The 27,465-nt window shown below is 29.8% G+C and overlaps 1 protein-coding gene and 1 long non-coding RNA gene across 2 annotated transcripts in view; one reads left to right on the top strand and one right to left on the bottom strand.

The window, feature by feature from the left end:
- The window catches only part of AstA-R1 (allatostatin A receptor 1), a gene marked incomplete in the record, with an annotated part of 486,850 nt that overhangs the window by 247,154 nt on the left and 212,231 nt on the right, over positions 1-27,465 (bottom strand).
- Positions 21,725-22,232, top strand: LOC142230577 (uncharacterized). Its single transcript, XR_012720739.1, has 2 exons — positions 21,725-21,961; positions 22,019-22,232. It is a non-coding gene; the product is annotated as an uncharacterized LOC142230577 (long non-coding RNA).

Below are 27,465 nucleotides of genomic sequence, written 5' to 3'. Positions count from 1 at the left end.
GCAGTCTATAGGGCTTTGCCCAAATAAATTTGACAAGCATACTTTTCCTCTGTTGGTTAAGCTACACTTGTAGTTTAGTCAATGCATGGCTTTAAGCTGAGATAAAAAAAAAACAACAATAAAAATATTTATCAAAAAAAAAAATTTTAATTTTAAGAAAATTGCGCTATTATTATTTTGTTTTACACCAATTTCATCTTATTCATTTGTACATTATACATGAAGTATGATTTTGTAAATGTGTATTTATTGCAATTATGTATTTATTATTAATATAGTAACTTTCTAACGGATTTAAATATTGAATTTTTGTCAGTGAAATGGTTAGTTAAGTTTGAGCAGTTGAAGAAAGCGGGTCAAGTTGACTCAACAATAAATTTAACTCAACTATAAGGTGGAGGATCTTTTAATTCGTAAGGCAATACTCTTCGCGCTCTATTTTGCAAGACACTTGGAGATCTTAGCCCCACGAGAGCTTCAACCAGAAGCACGAGTCAGCATTGCTGTGTTCGAAGCACTTCAACCCCCACCAATCGCACGCTCACAAAAAATCGCTTCTGTAACATATACTCCCAAACATATTTTGCTTCAAGCATATATATTTTTGGGTATTGCCCAAACATTTATATGTTTGATCTCTTCCAATATATAATATGTTTGAAAGCATATTGGTCTAAACAATATATGTTTGGGTAGTCTAAGTTCCAAACATTTTGTATTTATGCATCCAAATTCAATAATGTTATCTTCCAAAAAACAATATGTTATTATGTGACCATATAATATGTTTGGAAGCATTTTGCACCCAAAAATATTATATGCTTAAAAAAATTCTCCCAAACAATATTGTGCTCAAAATTTTATTTATTTATTTATATATTTACAATCATAATGAATTATGAAAATAAACAGGTAATATAGGTGCTAACAACATAGGTTTTCGACCTGAATGCTCAAAATTTTGTTTCTGACCAATTGTATATTCCCCGACATCTTTCTCACTTCCACGAGATTTTTTAGTTCTTAGCACCTTTTTCTGTAATACAAACATTGTAGAAGAAATTATTAAATTTTATGATTTTTTTATTTTAATTTTACCATTTGCCGGACGGGGATTCGAACAGCGGACCACACAGTTTGTAAGGATCAAAGAAGTAGCTGATCAATTGCCCAAGGAAAAATAAAATGTTAATTTTGTAACAACAAGCAACAACCACCAACTTAATTCAATCGCTCCCTGTTAAATAGCGCTCCAAGCTACTAAACACATATATGTTTATAGGCTATTTCTAAATTAATATATGTTTGCATCCAAGAATATTATATTTACAAACATTTTATGTCCCAAACATAATATGTTCTAACATATTAACATATATGTCCCAAACATGTTATGCTAGTTTATGAACATTATATGCTTGCACTCAAAAATATTGTTGTTTAAAAATTTGTGTTCCAAACATATAATGTTTATAGCCAAACATATGAAAAACAGTCTTTTTCAAACGCTACAAAATAAGATTTTTTTATTTGGTAGTTTTTTGGTAAAATTTTCTTAAAATTTTGATAGATTATTTTTTGCTCGAGTTTCAATGTGTTGTAAATATTTTTAAATGTGTTGTAAATATTTTACATATTCCCTGTTCAAAAATAACATTATGCTCTTAACAAATGCTTGAGGTGATCACATTCCTTCGCTGGGTGTACCTTTGCAAAAACAAAGGTGATCGGAAAGACGGATGGGCAACCAGGCCTAGATGTACGCACGATATCAAAAACAATAAATATTCACCTTAACCCAAAAAGCTATTTGTGTTAACTTCCATGATTTACATCGATGGCCTCCCTACACGCTCACAAAAAATCGCTTCTGTAACATATACTCCCAAACATAATTTGCTTCAAGCATATACATTTTTGGGTATTGCCCAAACATTTATATGTTTGATCTCTTAAAATATATAATATGTTTGAAAGCATATTAGTCTAAACAATATATGTTTGGGTACTCTAAGTTCCAAACATTTTGTATTTTTGCATCCAAATTCAATAATGTTGTCTTCCAAAAAACAATATGTTATTATGTGAACGTATAATATGTTTGGAAGCATTTTGCACCCAAAAATATTATATGCTTAAAAAAAATTCTCCCAAACAATATTGTGCTCAAAATTTTATTTATTTATTTATTTATTTATTTATTTACAATCATAACGAATTATGAAAATAAACAGGTAATATAAGGTGCTAACAACATAGGTTTTCGACCTGAATGCTCAAAATTTTGTTTCTGCCCAATTGTATATTCCCCCACATCTTTCTCACTTCCACCAAATTTTTTAGTTCTTAGCACCTTTTTCTGTAATACAAACATTGTAGAAGAAATTATTCAATTGTATGATTTTTTTTTATTTTAATTTTACCTTTTGCCGGACGGGGATTCGAACAGCGGACCACACAGTTTGTAAGGATCAAAGAAGTAGCTGATCAATTGCCCAAGGAAAAATAAAATGTTAATTTTGTAATAACAAGCAACAACCACCAACTTAATTCAATATCGCTCCCTGTTAAATAGCGCTCCAAGCTACTAAACACATATATGTTTATAGGCTATTTCTAAATTAATATATGTTTGCATCCAAGCATATTATATTTACAAACATTTTATGTCCCAAACATAATATGTTCTAACATATTAACATATATGTCCCAAACATGTTATGCTAGTTTATGAACATTATATGCTTGCACTCAAAAATATTGTGTTTAAAAATTTGTGTTCCAAACATATAATGTTTATAGCCAAACATATGAAAAACAGCCTTTTTCATCCGTGTATATATTTATTAAAAAGTAAAATATTTTTTGGAATTATTTTTGTTTAAATATGTACAAGAGTCCTTATAGATTTTAAGTGCTGTTTTTCATTTTCTCTAACCTTTGTTCAATTCTCTAAATATTCTTATCCTGAAAATCCCAAAGTACTCGGCTAAGGAACTAAGCATTTGGCATATTTGCAAAAATATTTCATTTTTTGGCAAAGGTCACTTGCAGATAAATATTTTGAAATGGAATTACTTTGAGAAATATTTTACAAGAATCCTATTTTTCTCGCAAGTAATTCAGGTATATTGAAATAGTTGAGGGGGAAATAGTTTTGTATAAATTTACCTGAAAATTTGAGTAGATGACTTAAAAAAAAATAAATAATAATAATAATAATAAATATGAAAATTTTTAAAGTTGAACAGACTATATAACTATATGCCTTACATATAAACATGATACTGATTTATTGAGAACCCTGGGTATATGACAATGCCAAATATCCATAGAAAAAAGTCATATGCTTTGTACTAGGGGCACCAGCTAAACCAAAGAAAAAATCACAAAAATCGGTTAATAATTGCGGATTCGTCAGCTAAAGCAAAACTTCGTTCAATCGAGGTGACCTATCAACACATATAGATCAGCCCTTGGATCCATTAAGGACACACAAAATTTGCATTCTTTCAATAACTTATAATTCGCTGTTTCACACAGTTGCGGGGTATAGAGAGCTACATCACATTCCGCTTTCAATTGAAATTTGAATTCTTTTTAAATTTTTGACACCATTATAAATTGATTAGTCGACTTTAACAAACTTCATTCGATTTGAGTGTATTTTCAAAAAAAGTAGATTTGTCGATTTTATAAAAAATCTATTTCCGTCTTTCGTGTTCCTAAAATATGTATGGGTGGCACATTTTAGCTACATCATATTCCGATTCCGCTTTCAAATGAAATTTGTTTTAGTTTTTTATACCCTTCACCACTACTGTGGTACAGGGTATAATAAGTTTGTGCATTTGTATGTAACGCCAAGAAGGAAAAGTCTGAGACCCATCGTTTAGTATACCGATCGTCTTAGAATTAAATTCTGAGTCGATTTAGCGATGTCCGTCTGTCTGTCTGTCCGTCTGTTGGTGTATTTTTGTGTGCAAAGTACAGCTCGCAGTTTTATGCCGATTGTCCTAAAATTTGGTACAGGGTCCTGTTTCGGCTCAAAGACGATCCCTATTGATTTTAGAAAAATCGGTTCAGATTTAGATATAGCTGCCATATATATTTTTCACCGATCTGGTCATAATTGACGTGTATATCAACCGATTCCGTACATCCAAATATTTTATGATTCTCGAAAAACTTGCAAAATATCAGCCAAATCGGTTCAAATTTAGATATAGTTCCCATATATAGCTTTCGCCCGATTTACACTCAAATGACCACAGAGGCCAATTTTTTGCTCCGATTTAGTTGAAATTTTGCACAAGGAGTAGTACTAGCATTATAGCTATGTGCGCCAAATTTGGTTGAATTCGGTTCAGATTTAGATATAGCTCCCATATATAGCTTTCGCCCGATTTACACTCAAATGACCACAGTGGCCAATTTTTAACGCCGATTTATTTGAAATTTTGCACAGGGAGTAGAATTAGCATTACAGCTATGCGTGCCAAATTTGGTTGAAATCGGTTCAGATTTAGATATAGCTCCCATATATATGTTTTTCAAAATACCAACATTTTCCTTGTAAAATCGCCACTGCTTAGTCGAAAAATTGTAAAAATGACTCTAATTTTCCTAAACTTCTAATACATATATATCGAGCGATAAATCATAAATAAACTTTTGCGAAGTTCCCTTAAAATTGCTTCAGATTTAAACGTTTCCCATATTTTTTTACTAAAATTGTGTTCCACCCTAGTGCATTAGCCAACTTAAATTTTGAGTCTATAGATTTTGTAAAAGTCTATCAAATTCTGTCCAAATAGAGTTATATTTAAATATATGTATTTGGGACAAACCTTTATATATAGCACCCAACAAAGTGGTGCATGGTATAATATAGTCGGCCCCGCCCGACTTTAGACTTTCCTTACTTGTTTTTTTTTTTTTTAATTTTTGACACCATAATAGATTGATTAGTCGACTTTGACTAACTTCATTCGATTTGAGTGTATTTTCAAAAACATCAACAGTCGATTTGTCGATTTTATAAAAGAGACAAAGAGTCTATTTCCGACTTTCGTGTTCCTAAAATATTTATGGGTGGCACATTTTAGCCCATTTTTTGTTATACCTTGACCACTTAGTAGTTTGGAGTAAAAAAAAAACAAAACTATGCTGTATTTTGCTTAACCACTTTTTGAAGGATAATGGATTTTAAAATTTAAATGGAATTTCACCTAAAACCACTTAAGTGTAAAAAGCTGTAGTTTCCGATACCACACTACACCGCTTGCAATGCTGCTATGATGCTTGCAAACTTAAATCAAATGCACACACATCCACACACCCGTAGCAAATGTTTCCTTTATACCAAAGACTAGAATAAAACAAGGTGCCAGGGTGAGATGGGGGTCTTGTGAGAAGCTAAGTGAGCGTGGGTAAAGCAATGTGCGATTTTTTTCTCACTTTTCTACATTGGCATTTTTACTTAAAAAAACTCTCTCTATGGCTCTCATACAACTCCCACACAACATTTGTGGCATATTTGCTTTTGTGGTTCAATATCGAGAGTAAATAATAAATATTTGCTTACATTCTTCCATTAAAAATCCTAGTGGTTTTTCTCTTTGGTTGTGCTTATAAATCCTTTTAGTTTTTGTCCACATAACTCTTTTTTTCGTCTTTGTGTTGTTGTTATTTGATCTGCTGAAACATGAAACACCCAGTTTTACTTATGTTTACGATGTATTTTTGTTGTTATTTATTTAAGTGCTGTTGTTTGAATTCGGAGCATATGTTTTACGAAACGTGCCTCTTGCCTTATGGAGTTGTTTACTCTTTGTTTTTGTGTTGCATGGATATTTGGGTATTTTTAGGTTTATGCCCGGTATAAAATGGCGGCATGAAGGAAAAAGCATTTTGGTTTGTTTTTTTTTTTTTCGAGAAGTATCCTCTTTCGGTATTATTCGATACATTCGACAAAAAAGTCAATTTGTATGAAGTGTTTGCAACACTAGTACAAGTAATAGTGACATGAGTATAATAGAAAAATAAAACTATGGCCAGAATTGAAAGAGAGGTTCGAGGGAGGTTTAAAAAGTGGACAACTGAAAGCATTGGTGTCGGTGGTAGATTGGAAAAGTGAATTTTATAAAAGTTGTTTTTTCATTAAGTCGCGTTATTGTTATCGTTTGGAGTTTGAAAAAAGTAACGTTCTCAATTTTTTAGACAAATTTTGAAAAAAACTAAACCCTCTATGGCATTTAAGCAAATTTAACTCTATTTTAGTACATCGAATTATTGTATTCTGAGAAAATTTCCTTCATTTTAATATTTTTGGCACATGTTACTAAAAAAGGGGGACAACTTATACACAATTGAAGCATGAAGAATTACTAAACTAGTATTTCCCATGAAGTACACATATCTAAATAAATGTTTGCAATTTAAACTCAAATTTTTTCTTTCAAACTCGAAAATATTCTTTTACAGATGGAAAGAAATAAATTTATCTAATATATTTTTTTTTTGGTGAAGCGGCGTGATGGCGATATTGTAATACCGGAGCCACCGTGGTACAATGGTTAGCATATCCGCCTTGCACAAACAAGGTCGTGGATTCGATTCCTGCTTCGATCGAACACCAACAACGTTTTTCAGCAGTGGATTATCCCACCTAAGTAATGCTGGTGGCATTTCAAAACTTCTCTAAGTGGTTTCACTGCAATGTGGAACGCCGTTCGGACTCGGCTATAAAAAGGAGGTCCTTGTCAATGAGATTAACATGGAATCGGGCAGCACTCAGTGATAAGAGATAAATTCATCACTGTAATATCACAATCGACTTAATAGTCTAAGTGAGCCTGATACATCGGGCTGCCACCTAACCTAACCAAATTTTTTGTGGTAAAGCTCATGTCTACACAGATAAACCCGTTTAATTGAAAGACAACACCGAAGCATTTATTCGTGAGATTACGGCCGAAATATTGGAACATTTACTTGAAATAATCTTCAAACAGTAAAATCCCAGCAAAAAAGCGTCGCCAAAAAAGTAGTGAACATTTTCTTTTTGGATGCGGAAATTGTGGAAAATTGGCGCAGAAGCTATGAATTTAACATGAGCTTGTCGTAGGACGGATGGTCACGATTTCAACAGCCGTTGCATTTAATTTGCATAACTTCTTAAGGTGTAATCCGAAGTCGGTGTTTTGGATGTAAATTTAAAAAAAATTGTGATATTTTGCCAAATAATTGTTAATATCTTCTAACGCTTGTCTGCAATCTTTGACTTCAAATATTTTCAAAAATTTGCGATTTTTCTAGAAGGATTTTGAATTTTTTTCGACAAAATTTGAATAATTTGTTCCACTTTATTAATTCTTATTCTGAACCTTTTTGAAATAAAAAAGTTAAATGAACCATCAAAACTATGAAAAAAGGAAGTTAAAAAATTGAATTAAAAGAACTTCCTATTCCCTTCCTAAGAACATCTTTGCACTGTTAGAAAAATATATTTTTCATATGTTCCGATATAAACAAAATGTGCTTCGGGCAAAATTTTTAAACACAATATATTTAAGTGCCAACATGTAATGTTCCTAAACTAACACTAAATGTTTGGGACACATATGTTAATATGTTAAATATATTATGTTTGGGGCATGAATGTTTCATAAAAATAATATGTGTGAATGTAAACATATATAAATTTACAAATTTCGAGTAAACATATATATGTTTACAATTTCTGTAAAACGGTTGTATGTTGTTTCGGAAAACTGCTTTATGAGAAGGCCAAAAATTTGATATGCTTAAGTCTAAATATTATTTAATTTGAATATTAGAATGAGTATTCGGAGTAAAGAGAATATACATTCGGAACCAAGAGCATAGAGATTTGAAAAAACCTCATGTGTTTTCTCCTTGAGAGGAGAATTTTATGTATGTATGGACAAGTGTTTTGTTTATCATTTTGGCATTATGGACACACATTTTTTAACGGCCTAAAGGTAAAAATGAAATTAAGTACAAAACACGATAAGTTTTAAAGGCATTTAAAATGGTGTTAAATACTAGTAAAAAACGGTTAACTCCTAAATACATTATAAAATTATTTATGTATGTTTATACTCTTCTTTTGTTTTTGATTTTCTTCCAAAATTTCAAACTTTTATACCAAAAACAGTTTTTTGTTATAAAATTGTTATTTTTGCAAAAAAAAAATAATAATATTTTATTCAAAAGCCATTTCGTTTATATCAAGCACTGTTTCTGACTGTAAATCTTTAATAACCCACATTTCGAAGTTGCATTATAAAAATTTAATATAGTATATATGTCTAAATTACAAAAAAAAAAAAATGGTTCGGTTGGAGCAGGAATTGAACCCACGACCCTTTGCATGCAAGGCAGACATGCTAACCACTGCTCCACGAGGCCAACAAATGTATGTTTCTTTTAAATAATGTTATTTTTGCATGGGCTCGTGGGCGCTGCAATCTATGCTATATAAATGTAACTTATAACGATAATTGTCTACTGGTGACTATAACTGCTACGTAGCCCAGTGGATAGTGTGTTGGCTTACAAACTGTATGGTTCTCGGTTCGATTCTCCGTCCAGGCGAAAGGTAAAATTTAAAAAAATTATAAAATTGAATAATTTCTTCAACATTATTTGTATTACAGAAAAAGGCACCAAGAACTAAAAACTTCGTGGAAGTGAAAATTATGTTAGGGAATGAGCACAATCTTCTTTGGGGAAAATTCTTCCAACCATATAATATTTTTGGGCTCAAAATGCTTCCAAACATATAATATGTTCACATAAAACAAACATATTAATGTCTCGGAAGTTTCCAATAATATATGTGCTTCCTGCAAAATATGTTTGGAACATATGTTAGAGAAGCGATTTTTTTGAGGATGTGGGAGTAAATTTTTGGAACTGTTTTTAAAGTTGTGCCTTTAGAAGAACTTCCAATTTTTTTGCTAGGATCATAAGGACCGTACTGTCGATTGAAATAAAGATTTAGTTTTTTCCCTATAGCTCTTAAAAATCACCCCTCATTATTTAACAAGTATATACGGCCGTTAATGCGGCCAAGCCGAATCTTACATACCCTCCACCATGGATAGCGTAGAAACTTCTAATAAAGACTGTCATCAAAAATCGAATTACTTGGGTTGTGGTAATATCTCCGATAGCAAGGTATCTTAAGTCCATACATGGTATATATTACACCATAAAAATCAGATTAAATACGTATATAAATCAATTCTTGACCGGTATATATTGGGAAGTCTAGAAATAATTACAATCCGATATAAACTTTTGCACGGTAATCAGAGAGAGAGAGTCAGAATTGAAATATAGGGCCCCTTTTTACGGGGGCTATATACGCTAATGAACCGGTATGGATCAATTTTTGTGTGTTTGGGGATCGGTTGATCTGGGGGCTATATATAACTATAGGCCGATTTAGACCAAACTTGGCATGGTTGTTAGGGGCCATTTGGTTGTTTGGCATGGTTGTTAGTGGCCGGAGCCACCGTGGTGCAATGGTTAGCATGCCCGCCTTGCATACACAAGGTCGTGGGTTTGGTTCCTGCTTCGACCGAACACCAAAAATTTTTTCAGCGGTGGATTATCCCAACTCAGTACTTCTGGTGACATTTCTGAGGGTTTCAAAGCTTCTCTAAGTGGTTTCTCAGCAATGTGGAACGCCATTCGGACTCGGCTATAAAAAGGAGGTCCCTTGTCATTGAACTTAACATGGAATCGGGCAGCACTCAGTGATAAGAGAGAAGTTCACCAATGTGGTATCACAATGGACTGAATAGTCTAAGTGAGCCTGACACATCGGGCTGCCACCTAACCTAACCTAACCTAGCAACCATATACTAGCAGAATGTCCCAAATTTTAACCGAATCGGATGAAAGTAGCTCCTCCAAGAGGCTCCGGAGGTCAAATCTGGGCATCGGTTGGTGTGGGGGCTATATATAACTATGGACCGATATGGAATAATTTTTTCATAGTTGCACCACGTACCTAATTTCCACCGGATCGGATGAAATTTGCTCTTCCAAGAGGCTCCGGAGGTCAAATATGGGGATCGGACTATATGGGGACTCTATATATTTATGGACCGATAAGGATAAATTTTTGCATGGTTGTTAGAGATCATACACTTACAACACGTGCCAAATTTGTATTTTGCTCCTCCAAGAGGCTCCGGAGCTCAAATCTGGAGATCGGTTTATATGGGGCTATATATATTTCTGGACCGATATGGACCAATTTTTGCATGGTTGTTAGAGGCCATATACTAAAACCACGTACCAATTTTCAACCGGATCGGATGAACTTGGCTTCTCCAATAGACTTCGGAAATCAAGTCTGGGGATCGGACTATATGGGGACTCTATATATAATTATGGACCGATATGGATAATTTTTTGCATGCTTGTTAGAGACCATATATTAACACCACGTACCAAATTTCAACCGGATCGGATGAATTTCATTCCTCCAATAGGCTCCGGAGGCCAAATCTGGGGATCCGTTTATATGGGGGCTATATATAATTATGGACCGATATGATCCAATTTGTGCGTGGTTGTTAGAGACCCTATACTAACAGTACTCCACCAAGAGGCTCTGGAAGTCAAATTTGGGGATCGGTTTATATTGGGGCTATACGTAAACGTAGTCCGATATGGCCATTTTCAATACCATCCGACCTACATCAATAACAACTACTTGTGCCAAGTTTCAAATCGATAGCTAGTTTCGTTCGGAAGTTAGCGTGATTTCCACAGACGAACGGACGGACATGCTTGGATCGATTCAGAATTTCAACGCGACCCACAATATATATATATATATATATATATATATATATATATATATATATATATATATATATATATATATATATATATATATATATATATATATATATATATATATATATATATATATATATATATATATATATATATATATATATATATATATATATATATATATATATATATATATATATATATATATATATATATATATATATATATATATATATATATATATATATATATATATATATATATATATATATATATATATATATATATATATATATATGTATGTCAATCGCATTGTTTGGGGACACAAAAAAGTTTTAACTTTTTTTACATACATAGCTTTGTACCATTCCCCCTACCCTATATATCCCGATTTTTTACCCATATGACCACGTAATACTAAGGCATATCCATTTAACTATATATCGTTTTATTTGGGGTCCCTCCTCTACGTACCGTTTACTTCTGGGACATGTCCTCAAACAGAACGGTTTGTATACATAAATTAAAGGTTGCCAGATCTTAATGGAATTTGAACGCGTCGTCCATTCGGCTTTGGCTTCCGTTTGTGTTTTCTTTGTCATAAAAACCAATATTTGGCTGAAATGTGGCAGTGTTTAAACATTTCTAATAACAAATTGTGCATCAACGATACATGAAAATGTGGTTCATTTTTATTTTGTCTATTGGGATATTAACAACGGAAAAAATGTGTCTGACAGATTAAAGTAAAACTTTGAACAGGCAACTTACACAATATAAAGGACATATAATTCAGGACAAATAAAGAAATTTTAATTGAAAAATCATATATTGCGCCAAAATTTGAACAATCATTAAATAAGATTGTTTTTTCGAAAATTCAATAATTTTCCGTCGGCACCATACTTAGGTGGCCAACCTAAACCTAGTACCAAGACTAAAAAAAGAAATAAAACAGTAAAAAGGAATAAGTAATGCTTTATTCCTAAAGATTCGAGTTTTGCCGCTAAAAGCAAAAATAATTCTGTAAAAGCAGAATAACATTAGAAGTTTTTAGCTAATTTTCTTATAGCATGGTGGCCTTATAGAAGTGCCCATATGTAATAGGTACTTTTAGTTAATTTTAGTTAATGTGGTATCACAATGGACTGAATAGTCAAGTGAGCCTGAATCTTAATCGGGCTGCCACTTTAACCTAACCTTAAACTATGGTGGGGAGTGACCCAAAGTAAGAATTGAAGATGTTTACTTTCATTAAAATAAATTATTAAAGAAAAGTAACCCTGAAAACATTGCTATTTTAGCGCGATAATGCCAACTTAACAATACAATACCACCATTCGTCACCATCTCGTCACCATCCATTAAACCTCTGCGCAAAATAATTAAAAACGAAGATATTCATCAAATTAGCTTAGCTCACTGTTCAGTTTTTGTTTGTTATTCTGGGCACTAAAAAATGTGCACAATTGGTCTTAACTTTTGTAAAAAATGAAGCCACTTTTCGAAACAATGATAAAATATTTGAATTTTCAACAATCGATATCTCGAAAACTAAGCACTTTTTGGCAAAAGTTTTGCTTAATATTTTCTCGTTAGAAAACACCACTTATTCCCAATATGCATTTGTGGTCTTAAATTTGGAAAAATGCAGCCATTTTTCGAAAAAGTGGTCAAATATTTAAATTTTCAATAATCGATATCTCGAAAACTAATCATTTTTAGCAAAATTTTTACTAAATATTTTCTTTCTAAACTACACCATTTATTCCCAATATGCATGTTTAGTCTTAAAATTTGTAAAAAATGCAGCAATTTTCAACAAAATGGTAAAATGTTTGAATTTTCAACGATCGAAATCTCGAAAACTAAGTATTTTGGGCCAACTTTGTACTTAACATTTTCAAGTTTGACTCAAGTTTTGTAAAAAAATGCAGCCATTCTTCGAAAGTGTTAAAATATTTGAATTTTCAACGATCGATATCTCGAAAACTAAGCAGTTTTAGCAAAATTTGTACTTCATATTTTCTGTTTAGAATACACCATTTATTCTTAATATGCATGTTTTATCCTAAATTTTGTAACAAAAGCAACCATTTTTCGAAAAAGTGGTAAAATATTTGAATTTTCAAATTTTGTAAACAAGTGCAACCATTCTTCGAAAGTGCTAAAATATTTAAATTTTCAGCGATTGATATGTCGAAAACTAAGCATTTTAACAAAATTTTTATTTAATATTTGCATATTTAGTCTAAAACTTTGTAAAAAATGCAGCCATTTTTCGAAACAACGGTAAAATACTTAAATTTTCAGCGATCGATATCTCGAAAAGTAAGCATTTTTAGCAAAATTTTTACTTAATATTTTCTCTTTAGAATGCAACAGTTATACCCAATATGCATGTTTTGTCTTAAATTTTGTAAAAAATGCAACTATTTTTCGAAAAAGTGGTAAAATATTTGAATTTTCAACGACCGATATTTCGAAAACTAAGCATTTTTAGCAAAAATTTTACTTAACATTTTCACTTTAAAAAACACCATATATACCCAATATGCATGTTTTGTCTCAAGTTTTGTAAAAAAAAAAATGCAGCCATTCTTCGAAAGTGGTAAAATATTTGAATTTTCAACGATAGATATCTCGAAAACTAAGCATTTTTAGCAATATTTTTACTTAATTTTTTCTCTTTATAATGCACCATATATACCCAATATACATATTTTGTCTCAAGTTTTGTTTCAAGTTTTGAAAAAATGCAGCCATTATTCTTAAGTGTTAAGCTATTTAAATTTTCAACGATCAATATCTCGAAAACTAAGCATTTTTAGCAAAATTTTTACTTAATACTTTCTCTTTAGAATTCACCATTTATTCCCAATATGCATATTTTGTCTCAAGTTTTGTAAAAAAGTGCAACCATTCTTCGCAAGTGCTAAAATATTTAAATTTTCAGCGATCGATATCTCGTAAACTAAGCATTTTTAGCAAAATTTTTTCTTAATATTTTCTCTTTATAATGCACCATATATACCCAATATGTATGCTTTGTCTCAAGTTTTGTAACAAAGTGCAAACATTCTTCGAAAGTGCTAAAATATTTGAATTTTCAACGATAGATATCTCGAAAACTAAGCATTTTTAGCAATATTTTTACTTAATTTTTTCTCTTTAGAATGCACCATATATACCCAATATGCATGTTTTGTCTCAAGTTTTGTTTCAAGTTTTGGAAAAAATGCTGCCATTTTTCTTGAGTGTTAAAATATTTAAACTTTCAACGATCAATATCTCGAAAACTAAACATTTTTAGCAAAATGTTTACTTAATATTTTCTCTTTAGAATACACCAGTTATTCCCAATATGCATGTGTCGTCTTAAATTTTGGAAAAAATGCAACCATTTTTCGAAAAAGTGGTAAAATATGTGAATTTTCAACAATCGATATCTCGAGAATAAAGCACTTTTACCAAAATTTTTACTTAATATGTTCTCTTTAGAATGCACCAGTTATTCCCAATATGCATGTTTGGCTTACATTTTGTAAAAAATACAACCATTTTTCGCAGAAGTGGTAAAATATTTGAATTTTCAACAATCGATATCTCGAGAATTAAGCATTTTCAGGAAAATTTTTACTTAATATTATCTCTTAAGAATGCACCACTTATTGCCAGTATGCATGTTTCGCCTTAAATTTTGTAAAAAAAAAATGCGACAATTTTTCGAAAAAAAAACGGTAAAATAGTTGAATTTTCAACGATCGATATCTCGAAAACTAAACACTTTTGGCAAAATCTTTACTTATTATTTTCTTTTTAGAATGCACCATTTATACCCAATATGCATGATTTGTCTCAAGTTTTGTAAAAAAGTGCAACCATTCTTCGAAAGTGCTAAAATATTTAAATTTTCAGCGATCGATATCTCGAAAACTAAGCATTTTTAACAAAATTTTTACTTAATATTTTCTCGTTAGAATGCACCATATATACTCAATATTCATTTTTTGTCTCAAGTCTTTGAAAAAATGCAGCCATTTTTCTCAAGTGTTATAATATTTAAATTTTCAACGATTGATATCTCGAAAACTAAGCATTTTTAGAAAATTTTTTACTTAATATTTTCTCTTTAGAATACACCAGTTATTCCCAATATGCATGTGTCGTCTTAAATTTTGGAAAAAATGCAACCATTTTTCGAAAAAGTGGTAAAATGTGTGAATTTTCAACAATCGATATCTCGAGAATAAAGCACTTTTACCAAAATTTGTACTTAATATTTTCTCTTTAGAATGCACCAGTTATTCCCAATATGCATGTTTGGCTTAAATTTTGTAAAAAATGCAACCATTTTTCGAAAAAGTGGTAAAATATTTGAATTTTCAACAGTCGATATCTCGAGAATTAAGCATTTTTAGCAAAATTTTTGCTTAATATTTTCTCTTTAGAATGCACCAGTTATACCCCATATGCATGTTTTGTCTCAAATTTTTTAAAAAATGCAACCATTTTTCTAAAAAGTGGTAAAATATTTGCAATTTCAATGATCGATATCTCAAAAACTAAGCATTTTTAGCAAAATTTTTACTTAATATTTTCTCTTTAGAATGCACCATTTATGCATCTTTTGTTTCAAGTTTTGTAAAAAAGTGCAACCATTCTTCGCAAGTGCTAAAATATTTAAATTTTCAGCGATCGATATCTCGTAAACTAAGCATTTTTAGCAAAATTTTTTCTTAATATTTTCTCTTTATAATGCACCATATATACCAAATATGTATGCTTTGTCTCAAGTTTTGTAACAAAGTGCAAACATTCTTCGAAAGTGCTAAAATATTTGAATTTTCAACGATAGATATCTCGAAAACTAAGCATTTTTAGCAAAATTTTTACTTAATTTTTTCTCTTTAGAATGCACCATATATACCCAATATGCATGTTTTGTCTCAAGTTTTGTTTCAAGTTTTGGAAAAAATGCTGCCATTTTTCTTAAGTGTTAAAATATTTAAACTTTCAACGATCGATATCTCGAAAACCAAACATTTTTAGCAAAATGTTTACTTAATATTTTCTCTTTAGAATACACCAGTTATTCCCAATATGCATGTGTCGTCTTAAATTTTGGAAAAAATGCAACCATTTTTCGAAAAAGTGGTAAAATATGTGAATTTTCAACAATCGATATCTCGAGAATAAAGCACTTTTACCAAAATTTTTACTTAATATTTTCTCTTTAGAATGCACCAGTTATTCCCAATATGCATGTTTGGCTTACATTTTGTAAAAAATGCAACTATTTTTCGCAGAAGTGGTAAAATATTTGAATTTTCAACAATCGATATCTCGAGAATTAAGCATTTTTAGGAAAATTTTTACTTAATATTATCTCTTAAGAATGCACCACTTATTCCCAATATGCATGTTTCGCCTTAAATTTTGTAAAAAAAAAATGCAACAATTTTTCGAAAAAAAAACGGTAAAATAGTTGAATTTTCAACGATCGATATCTCGAAAACCAAACATTTTTGGCAAAATCTTTACTTATTATTTTCTTTTTAGAATGCACCATTTATACCCAATATGCATGTTTTGTCTCAATTTTTTTTAAAAAATGCAACCATTTTTCTAAAAAGTGGTAAAATAGTTGAAATTTCAATGATCGATATCTCAAAAACTAAGCATTTTTAGCAACATTTTTACTTAACATTTTCTCTTTAGAATGCACCAGTTATACCCAATATGCATGTTTTGTCTCAATTTTTGTTAAAAAATACAACCATTTTTCTAAAAAGTGGTAAAATATTTGAAATTTCAATGATCGATATCTCAAAAACTAAGCATTTTTAGCAAAATTTTTACTTAATATTTTCTCTTTAGAATGCACCAGTTATACCCAATATGCATGTCTTGTCTCAAATTTTTTAAAAAATGCAACCATTTTTCGAAAAAGTGGTAAAATATTTGAATTTTCAACGATCGATATCTCGAAAACCAAACATTTTTGGCAAAATCTTTACTTATTATTTTCTTTTTAGAATGCACCATTTATACCCAATATGCATGTTTTGTGTCAAATTTTTTAAAAAATGCAACCATTTTTCGAAAAAGTGGTAAAATATTTGAATTTTCAACGATCGATATCTCGAAAACTAAGCATTTTTTAGCAACATTTTTACATAATATTTTCTCTTTAGAATGCACCAGTTATACCCAATATGCATGTTTTGTCTCAATTTTTTTTAAAAAATGCAACCATTTTTCTAAAAAGTGGTAAAATATTTGAAATTTCAATGATCGATATCTTAAAAACTAAGCATTTTTAGCAAAATTTTTACTTATTATTTTCTTTTTAGAATGCACCATTTATACCCAATATGCATGTTTTGTCTCAAATTTTTTAACAAATGCAACCATTTTTCGAAAAAGTGGTAAAATATTTGAATTTTCAACGATCGATATCTCGAAAACTAAGCATTTTTAGCAACATTTTTACTTAACATTTTCTCTTTAGAATGCACCAGTTATACCCAATATGCATGTTTTGTCTCAATTTTTTTTTTTAAATGCAACCATTTTTCTAAAAAGTGGTAAAATATTTGAAATTTCAATGATCGATATCTCAAAAACTAAGCATTTTTAGCAAAATTTTTACTTAATATTTTCTCTTTAGAATGCACCAGTTATACCCAATATGCATGTTTTGTCTCAAATTTTTTAAAAAATGCAACCATTTTTCGAAAAAGTGGTAAAATATTTGAATTTTCAACGATCGATATCTCGAAAACCAAACATTTTTGGCAAAATCTTTACTTATTATTTTCTTTTTAGAATGCACCATTTATACCCAATATGCATGTTTTGTCTCAAATTTTTTAAAAAATGCAACCATTTTTCGAAAAAGTGGTAAAATATTTGAATTTTCAACGATCGATATCTCGAAAACTAAGCATTTTTTAGCAACATTTTTACATAATATTTTCTCTTTAGAATGCACCAGTTATACCCAATATGCATGTTTTGTCTCAATTTTTTTTAAAAAATGCAACCATTTTTCTAAAAAGTGGTAAAATATTTGAAATTTCAATGATCGATATCTTAAAAACTAAGCATTTTTAGCAAAATTTTTACTTATTATTTTCTTTTTAGAATGCACCATTTATACCCAATATGCATGTTTTGTCTCAAATTTTTTAACAAATGCAACCATTTTTCGAAAAAGTGGTAAAATATTTGAATTTTCAACGATCGATATCTCGAAAACTAAGCATTTTTAGCAACATTTTTACTTAACATTTTCTCTTTAGAATGTACCAGTTATACCCAATATGCATGTTTTGTCTCAATTTTTTTTTAAAATGCAACCATTTTTCTAAAAAGTGGTAAAATATTTGAAATTTCAATGATCGATATCTCAAAAACTAAGCATTTTTAGCAAAATTTTTACTTAATATTTTCTCTTTAGAATGCACCAGTTATACCCAATATGCATGTTTTGTCTCAAATTTTTTAAAAAATGCAACCATTTTTCGAAAAAGTGGTAAAATATTTGAATTTTCAACGATCGATATCTCGAAAACTAAGCATTCTTAGCAAAATTTTTACTTAATATTTTCTCTTTAGAATGCAACAGTTATACCCAATGTGCATGTTTTGTCTCAATTTTTTTTAAAAAATGCAACCATTTTTCTAAAAAGTGGTAAAATATTTGAAATTTCAATGATCGATATCTTAAAAACTAAGCATTTTTAGCAAAATTTTTACTTATTATTTTCTTTTTAGAATGCACCATTTATACCCAATATGCATGTTTTGTCTCAAATTTTTTAACAAATGCAACCATTTTTCGAAAAAGTGGTAAAATATTTGAATTTTCAACGATCGATATCTCGAAAACTAAGCATTTTTTAGCAACATTTTTACATAATATTTTCTCTTTAGAATGCACCAGTTATACCCAATATGCATGTTTTGTCTCAATTTTTTTTTAAAAAATGCAACCATTTTTCTAAAAAGTGGTAAAATATTTGAAATTTCAATGATCGATATCTCAAAAACTAAGCATTTTTAGCAAAATTTTTACTTAATATTTTCTCTTTAGAATGCACCAGTTATACCCAATATGCATGTTTTGTCTCAAATTTTTGAAAAAATGTAACCATTTTTCGAAAAAGTGGTAAAATATTTGAATTTTCAACGATCGATATCTCGAAAACTAAGCATTTTTAGCAACATTTTTACTTAATATTTTCTCTTTAAAATGCACCATGTATACCCAATATGCATGTTTTGTCTCAATTTTTTTTTAAAAATGCAACCATTTTTCTAAAAAGTGGTAAAATATTTGAAATTTCAATGATCGATATCTCAAAAACTAAGCATTTTTAGCAAAATTTTTACTTAATATTTTCTCTTTAGAATACACCAGTTATACCCAATATGTATGTTTTGTCTCAAATTTTTTAAAAAATGCAACCATTTTTCGAAAAAGTGGTAAAATATTTGAATTTTCAACGATCGATATCTCGAAAACAAAGCATTTTAAGCAACATTTTTACATAACATTTTCTCTTTAGAATGCACCAGTTATACCCAATATGCATGTTTTGTCTCAATTTTTTTTTAAAAATGCAACCATTTTTCTAAAAAGTGGTAAAATATTTGAAATTTCAATGATCGATATCTTAAAAACTAAGCATTTTTAGCAAAATTTTTACTTATTATTTTCTTTTTAGAATGCACCATTTATACCCAATATGCATGTTTTGTCTCAAATTTTTTAACAAATGCAACCATTTTTCGAAAAAGTGGTAAAATATTTGAATTTTCAACGATCGATATCTCGAAAACTAAGCATTTTTAGCAACATTTTTACTTAACATTTTCTCTTTAGAATGTACCAGTTATACCCAATATGCATGTTTTGTCTCAATTTTTTTTTTAAAATGCAACCATTTTTCTAAAAAGTGGTAAAATATTTGAAATTTCAATGATCGATATCTCAAAAACTAAGCATTTTTAGCAAAATTTTTACTTAATATTTTCTCTTTAGAATGCACCAGTTATACCCAATATGCATGTTTTGTCTCAAATTTTTTAAAAAATGCAACCATTTTTCGAAAAAGTGGTAAAATATTTGAATTTTCAACGATCGATATCTCGAAAACTAAGCATTCTTAGCAAAATTTTTACTTAATATTTTCTCTTTAGAATGCAACAGTTATACCCAATGTGCATGTTTTGTCTCAATTTTTTTTAAAAAATGCAACCATTTTTCTAAAAAGTGGTAAAATATTTGAAATTTCAATGATCGATATCTTAAAAACTAAGCATTTTTAGCAAAATTTTTACTTATTATTTTCTTTTTAGAATGCACCATTTATACCCAATATGCATGTTTTGTCTCAAATTTTTTAACAAATGCAACCATTTTTCGAAAAAGTGGTAAAATATTTGAATTTTCAACGATCGATATCTCGAAAACTAAGCATTTTTTAGCAACATTTTTACATAATATTTTCTCTTTAGAATGCACCAGTTATACCCAATATGCATGTTTTGTCTCAATTTTTTTTTAAAAAATGCAACCATTTTTCTAAAAAGTGGTAAAATATTTGAAATTTCAATGATCGATATCTCAAAAACTAAGCATTTTTAACAAAATTTTTACTTAATATTTTCTCTTTAGAATGCACCAGTTATACCCAATATGCATGTTTTGTCTCAAATTTTTGAAAAAATGTAACCATTTTTCGAAAAAGTGGTAAAATATTTGAATTTTCAACGATCGATATCTCGAAAACTAAGCATTTTTAGCAACATTTTTACTTAATATTTTCTCTTTAAAATGCACCATGTATACCCAATATGCATGTTTTGTCTCAATTTTTTTTTAAAAATGCAACCATTTTTCTAAAAAGTGGTAAAATATTTGAAATTTCAATGATCGATATCTCAAAAACTAAGCATTTTTAGCAAAATTTTTACTTAATATTTTCTCTTTAGAATACACCAGTTATACCCAATATGTATGTTTTGTCTCAAATTTTTTAAAAAATGCAACCATTTTTCGAAAAAGTGGTAAAATATTTGAATTTTCAACGATCGATATCTCGAAAACAAAGCATTTTAAGCAACATTTTTACATAACATTTTCTCTTTAGAATGCACCAGTTATACCCAATATGCATGTTTTGTCTCAATTTTTTTTTAAAAATGCAACCATTTTTCTAAAAAGTGGTAAAATATTTGAAATTTCAATGATCGATATCTTAAAAACTAAGCATTTTTAGCAAAATTTTTACTTATTATTTTCTTTTTAGAATGCACCATTTATACCCAATATGCATGTTTTGTCTCAAATTTTTTAACAAATGCAACCATTTTTCGAAAAAGTGGTAAAATATTTGAATTTTCAACGATCGATATCTCGAAAACTAAGCATTTTTAGCAACATTTTTACTTAACATTTTCTCTTTAGAATGCACCAGTTATACCCAATATGCATGTTTTGTCTGAATTTTTTTTTAAAAATGCAACCATTTTTCTAAAAAGTGGTAAAATATTTGAAATTTCAATGATCGATATCTCAAAAACTAAGCATTTTTAGCAAAATTTTTACTTAATATTTTCTCTTTAGAATGCACCAGTTATACCCAATATGCATGTTTTGTCTCAAATTTTTTAAAAAATGCAACCATTTTTCGAAAAAGTGGTAAAATAATTGAATTTTCAACGATCGATATCTCGAAAACTAAGCATTTTTAGCAACATTTTTACATAATATTTTCTCTTTAGAATGCACCAGTTATACCCAATATGCATGTTTTGTCTCAATTTTTTTTAAAAAATGCAACCATTTTTCTAAAAAGTGGTAACCCTGCCAGCATTTCAAAGTTCCATTTCAACCTCATCGTTACCACAGACTCGTAAATGTCACTTCAACCATCATGAAAAGGTACATCAAAAAGTACATGCAAGTAATTTGCCATCCCTACTGTTAAAAAAGCCATTTTTTTTGTGAAACGCCAAGCGTAACCAGCTTGTTATATTTTAATTAAATAAAAACGAAAATAAAGTTCTGAAAACATAGATTATACGCTTAAAATTGTGAAAGGTATATTGGTGAACAATTTGGTGATTTTCCAAATGGAATAAAGTGATTGTTTTTCAGATATTTTACAGACACGCTGCCTCCATGGAATAAAAACACTGGTTGATAGACGCAGCAACATGTAACTCGCTACTTGTAACTCAACATCATCATTAATGCCAAAAATTATGTTAAATGTAATGTGATAGTGGTATAAATGTTATATTTTTATGAATTTGTAAATGTTTAATCAAATTAATAAATATCTAAACAAACGTGTTTTACTCGACCACAATGAATCTTTTACAACTATCTTAAAATGCACTTTTTCTGATTGTTTGGAGGGTCCCTTATTGGCGTCGTTCTAAATTGATCTATAAAGGCACCTAATAATTGCACTCATGCGAAACATTTTTGTAGTAACTTGGCGTGGTACAACTTCTCAATAGTGACGGCGCTTTTCCGACGAGTTTTTGATGTCGTATATGATTGTTTTCGACGTAGTGGGGATTCTCAAAAGAGTCCCCAAATTCAAAAAATGTTGGCAGGGAAAATATTTGAAATTTCAATGATCGATATCTCAAAAACTAAGCATTTTTAGCAAAATTTTTACTTAATATTTTCTCTTTAGAATGCACCAGTTATACCCAATATGCATGTTTTGTCTCAAATTTTTTAAAAAATGTAACCATTTTTCGAAAAAGTGGTAAAATATTTGAATTTTCAACGATCGATATCTCGAAAACTAAGCATTTTTAGCAAAATTTTTACTTAATTTTTTCTCTTTATAATGCACCATATATACCCAATATACATATTTTGTCTCAAGTTTTGAAAAAAATGTAGCCATTTTCGAAAAAGCGGTAAAATATTTAAATTTTCAACGATCAATATCTCGAAAACTAAGCATTCTTAGCAAAATTTTTACTTAATATTTTCTGTTTAGAATGCACCATTTATACCCAATATGCATCTTTTGTCTCAAGTTTTGTAAAAAAAGTGCAACCATTCTTCGCAAGTGCTAAAATATTTAAAATTTCAGCGATCGATATCTCGAAAACTAAGCATTTTTAGCAAAATTTTTACTTAATATTTTCTATTTAGAATGCACCATATATACCCAATATGTATGTTTTGTCTCAAGTTTTGTAAAAAATGCAACCATTTTTCGAAAAGGCGGTAAAATATTTGAATTTTCAACGATCGATATCTCAAAAACTAAGCATTTTTAGCAAAATTTTTACCTAATATTATTTCTTTAGAATGCATCAGTTATACCCAATATGCATGCTTTGTCTCAAATTTTTTAAAAAATGCAACCATTTTTCGAAAAAGTGGTAAAATTTTTGAATTTTCAACGATCGATATCTTAAAAACTAAGCATTTTTAGCAAAATTTTTACTTAATATTTTCTTTTTATAATGCACCAGTTATTCCAAATATGCATGTTTTGTCTTAAATTTTGTAAAAAATGCAACCATTTTTCGAAAAAGCGGTAAAATATTTGAATTTTCAACGATCGATATCTCGAAAACTAAACATTTTTGGCAAAATTTTTACTTAATATTTTCTCTTTAGAATGCACCAGTTATACCCAATATGCACGTTTTGTCTCAATTTTTTTTTTAAAAATGCAACCATTTTTTGAAAAAGTGGTAAAATATTTGAATTTTCAACGATCGATACCTCGAAAACTAAGCATTTTTAGCAAAATTTTTACTTAATATTTTCTCTTTAGAATGCACCAGTTATTCCAAGTATGCATGTTTTGTCTTAAATTTTTTAAAACATGAAACCATTTTTCGAAAAAGTGGTAAAATATTTGAATTTTCAACGATCGATATCTCGAAAACTAAGCATTTTTAGCAACATTTTAACTTTATATTTTCTCTTTAGAATGCACCATATATACCCAATATGCATGTTTTGTCCCAAGTTTTGTTTCAAGTTTCGTAAGATCTAAAATATTTAATTTTTCAACGATCGATATATCGAAAGCTAAACACTTTTAGCAAAATTTTTACTTAATATTTTCTCTTTAGAATGCACTAGTTATTCCAAGTATGCATGTTTCGTCTTAAATTTTGTAAAAAATGCAACCATTTTTCGAAAAAGTGGAAAAATAGTTGAATTTTCAACGATCGATATCTCGAAAACTAAACATTTTTGGCAAAATTTTTACTTAATATTTTCTCTTTAGAATGCACCAGTTATACCCAATATACATGTTTTGTCTCAAGTTTTGTAAAAAGTGCAACCATTCTTCGAAAGTGCTAAAATATTTGAAATTTCAACGATCGATATCTCAAAAACTAAGCATTTTTAGCAAAATTTTTACTTAATATTTTCTCGTTAGAATGCACCAGTTATACCCAATATGCATGTTTTGTCTCAAATTTGTTATAAAATGCAACCATTTTTCGAAAACGTGGTAAATTATTTGAATTTTCAACGATCGATATCTCGAAAACTAAGCATTTTTAGCAACATTTGTACTTAATATTTTCTCTTTAGAATGCACCATATATACTCAATATGCATTTTTTGTCTCAAGTTTTGGAAAAAATGCAACCATTTTTCGAAAAAGTGGTAAAATATTTGAATTTTCAACGATCGATATGTCGAAAACTAAGCATTTTTAGCAAATTTTTTCCTTAATATTTTCTCTTTAGAATGCACCATAAAGTTTTGGAAAAAATGCTGCTATTTTTCTTAAGTGCTAAAATATTTAAATTTTCGAAGATCGATATCTCGAAAACTAAGCATTTTTAGCAAAATTTTTACTTAATATTTTCTTTTTAGAATGCACTAGTTATTCCCAATATGCATGTTTCGTTTTAAATTTGAATTTTCATCGATCGATATCTCGAAAACAAAACATTTTGGGCATACTTTTTATTTAACATTTTCTCTTTAGAATACACTTTATATACACGATATGCACGTTGTATCTTAACTTTTATGAAAAATGCATTCAGTTTTCGAAAAAAAGGTAAAATATTTGAATTCTCAACGATCGAAATCTCGTAAACTAAGCTTTTTGTACAAAATTTTTATTTAACAATTTCTCTTTAAAATACACCATTTATTCCCAATATGCGTGTTTTGTTTGAAATTTTTAAATGTGGCCATTTTTCGAAAAATTTCCTTACTTTGGCACGACAAAATGGAGGAAAACAGCCCACATCCCGGTCTGGTGATTATTTTCGGCTAATGGGTCCACTAAATCTAATTAATGAATAGATGTTCAAAACCATCCTCGTAGGTTGGGAAATGTCGTCACGTTGGAGTTTTGGAGAGGATAACGACCCAAAACTCACATCATGTGTATAAAAAATTGACCTAAATAAATTTAAAAAAATAATGACTATTTTTCATGCTGCTGTAGAGTGCATGGAATAATAATATATTACAGGATGTAATTGCACATTTGACTTTGTATCTATTTAGTTCCATAAAATGGTAAATATTAATGAAATTGATTAAATTTTTAGTTTGATATTTTACAAAAACGGAATCTTGTAACACTCCTTTTTTTATGACATTATATTGCGATGTTTATGGTAGTTTCGATACAGTATAATGTTTTGGTACTGTATAATATGCTGGTACTGTATAATAAACATGTACTGTATAAACAACGGCGTTAGAATTTGAGGAAAAGTGGCAACGCTCGCATGCGGAAAGGATTATTAAAATTGAATTATTGTATTGAATTCAAATGATATTTTGGAAAAGAGTCCATACAACCACAAATACATATCGGAATTGTAAAAGGGTAATAGAATTACAAATTTTTCAAAAATGACCCTGAACTATCACTGTCCCGAAACAATGCGGTGGGTATGTAGATAGTTTGGGGACTGTCCCTGAACAATGCAAATGTCCCCATATGATGCGATACATGAAAAAAATGTCCTCAGACAATGCGATTGACATATATATATATATATATATATATGTATATATATATATATATATATATATATATATATATATATATATATATATATATATTTTTTTTTTTTTTTTTTTATGGGGTCTTAGACCAATATTTCGATGTGTTACACACGAAATGACTAAGTTAATATACCCCCCATCCTATGGTGGCGGATATAAAAACTGATGGCAACATATGGAAACCGCGACGGAAAATCAGCTCCTCTTTTGACGCGTTCCGCGAATTGCCCCAATGTTTGGCCTCCTCATAAGAACGGAAAATGCCGGCCATGTCGTTGATCCGAATCAGCAATGGGTTATACGACGTGTGGAGGTAGTACTTCCCATTTTAATGGTTCCAAATAAGTTTTGACGAGTTTTGTTATATGTGGCCGATCGTTATCGTGCCGAAAAATCACCATGTCTTGTTTTTCCAAATATTGTTGCTGTTTATCATGTAAGCCTCGGCTCAAATGCCTCAATTGAGTTCGATACCAAGCTCCTGTGATCGTTTCACTCGGGTACAGTAGCCCTTAGTATACCAGAACAAATACGTAGCAAAGCCTCTTACTATGGATATTTGGATTTGCCATTGATAAATTTGACAAACATACTTTTCCTCTGTTGGTTAAGATACAATTGTAATTTAGTCAACGATATTAAGCTCAAATCGCAACAATAACAACTTTTTCAAAATTTATAAATTCTTCCCCACATAGTCTGGCAACGTAGATGAGGTGAAAGTCTGCTTATCAAAAGTATTTGTGCCATATTTAATGGATTTAAATTGAGCATTAAACTTTTAAATGTTTGGCATTACTCCACCCATTGATAGTAACAACTTCCCACTCCTATGTATATCTCTCTCTCTCTCTATCCCTCTCTCGGTCAATCTCTCACACTCTAGCGATTAAAATCCCCATCTTATGGTAAAATGAATACACTTTAAATTACGGAAATTATGGTAATCCCAAATGGTTTCTGGTTTTGGTTAACAACAAATTCTTTGCATTAATATTTTATTCTATCCCAATAGAAGACTGTGAAACCTTAATGTCAGACTAACAATGATAAATGACCTGTGTATCCTGCTGTATGTGTCCAGCTCCCAAAATATATGTATCCTTCATCACCAACAGCTGTTATAGGCCGCAACATACCCGCTATGGGAGGGGAGAATTAAAAGTTTTTCCCTGTCCAAAAAAAAGGTTTAAGGTTTAATTCATGCCTGCACACATTCGTATCTCCTGTGTTAGTAGTTTTCCTTCCTTGTTGATTTATGTAAAGGCTTGTAGAAAATTGTATTTTATGGAACACTATTCTATTTTAGGAGGTAACCAACCAACTATATTAAAGGGTCTATCACCCACTAATCATTTCATTTTAAGCGTATACTCACACTATCACTCTCCCTATCTTTTTCTCACTCTCTCTTTCATTTCTCACGTAGGCTGGGTAACAATGTGCGGAAATTGAAAACATCAACTAGCACATTGTTTAACAAAGGACTAACAGGAAATACAAATAACAACAATAACGTTTTCCACACCGGAAACTGTTTACTAATGGAATATATTTTTCAACACAAA

This window comes from Haematobia irritans, chromosome 3 (genome assembly GCF_050003625.1).
Source record: "Haematobia irritans isolate KBUSLIRL chromosome 3, ASM5000362v1, whole genome shotgun sequence".
In the NCBI taxonomy this organism is placed as follows: Eukaryota; Metazoa; Arthropoda; class Insecta; order Diptera; family Muscidae; genus Haematobia; species Haematobia irritans.
Note: the sequence above shows the minus strand (reverse complement) of the source record. Positions and strands in the feature narration are given on the sequence as shown.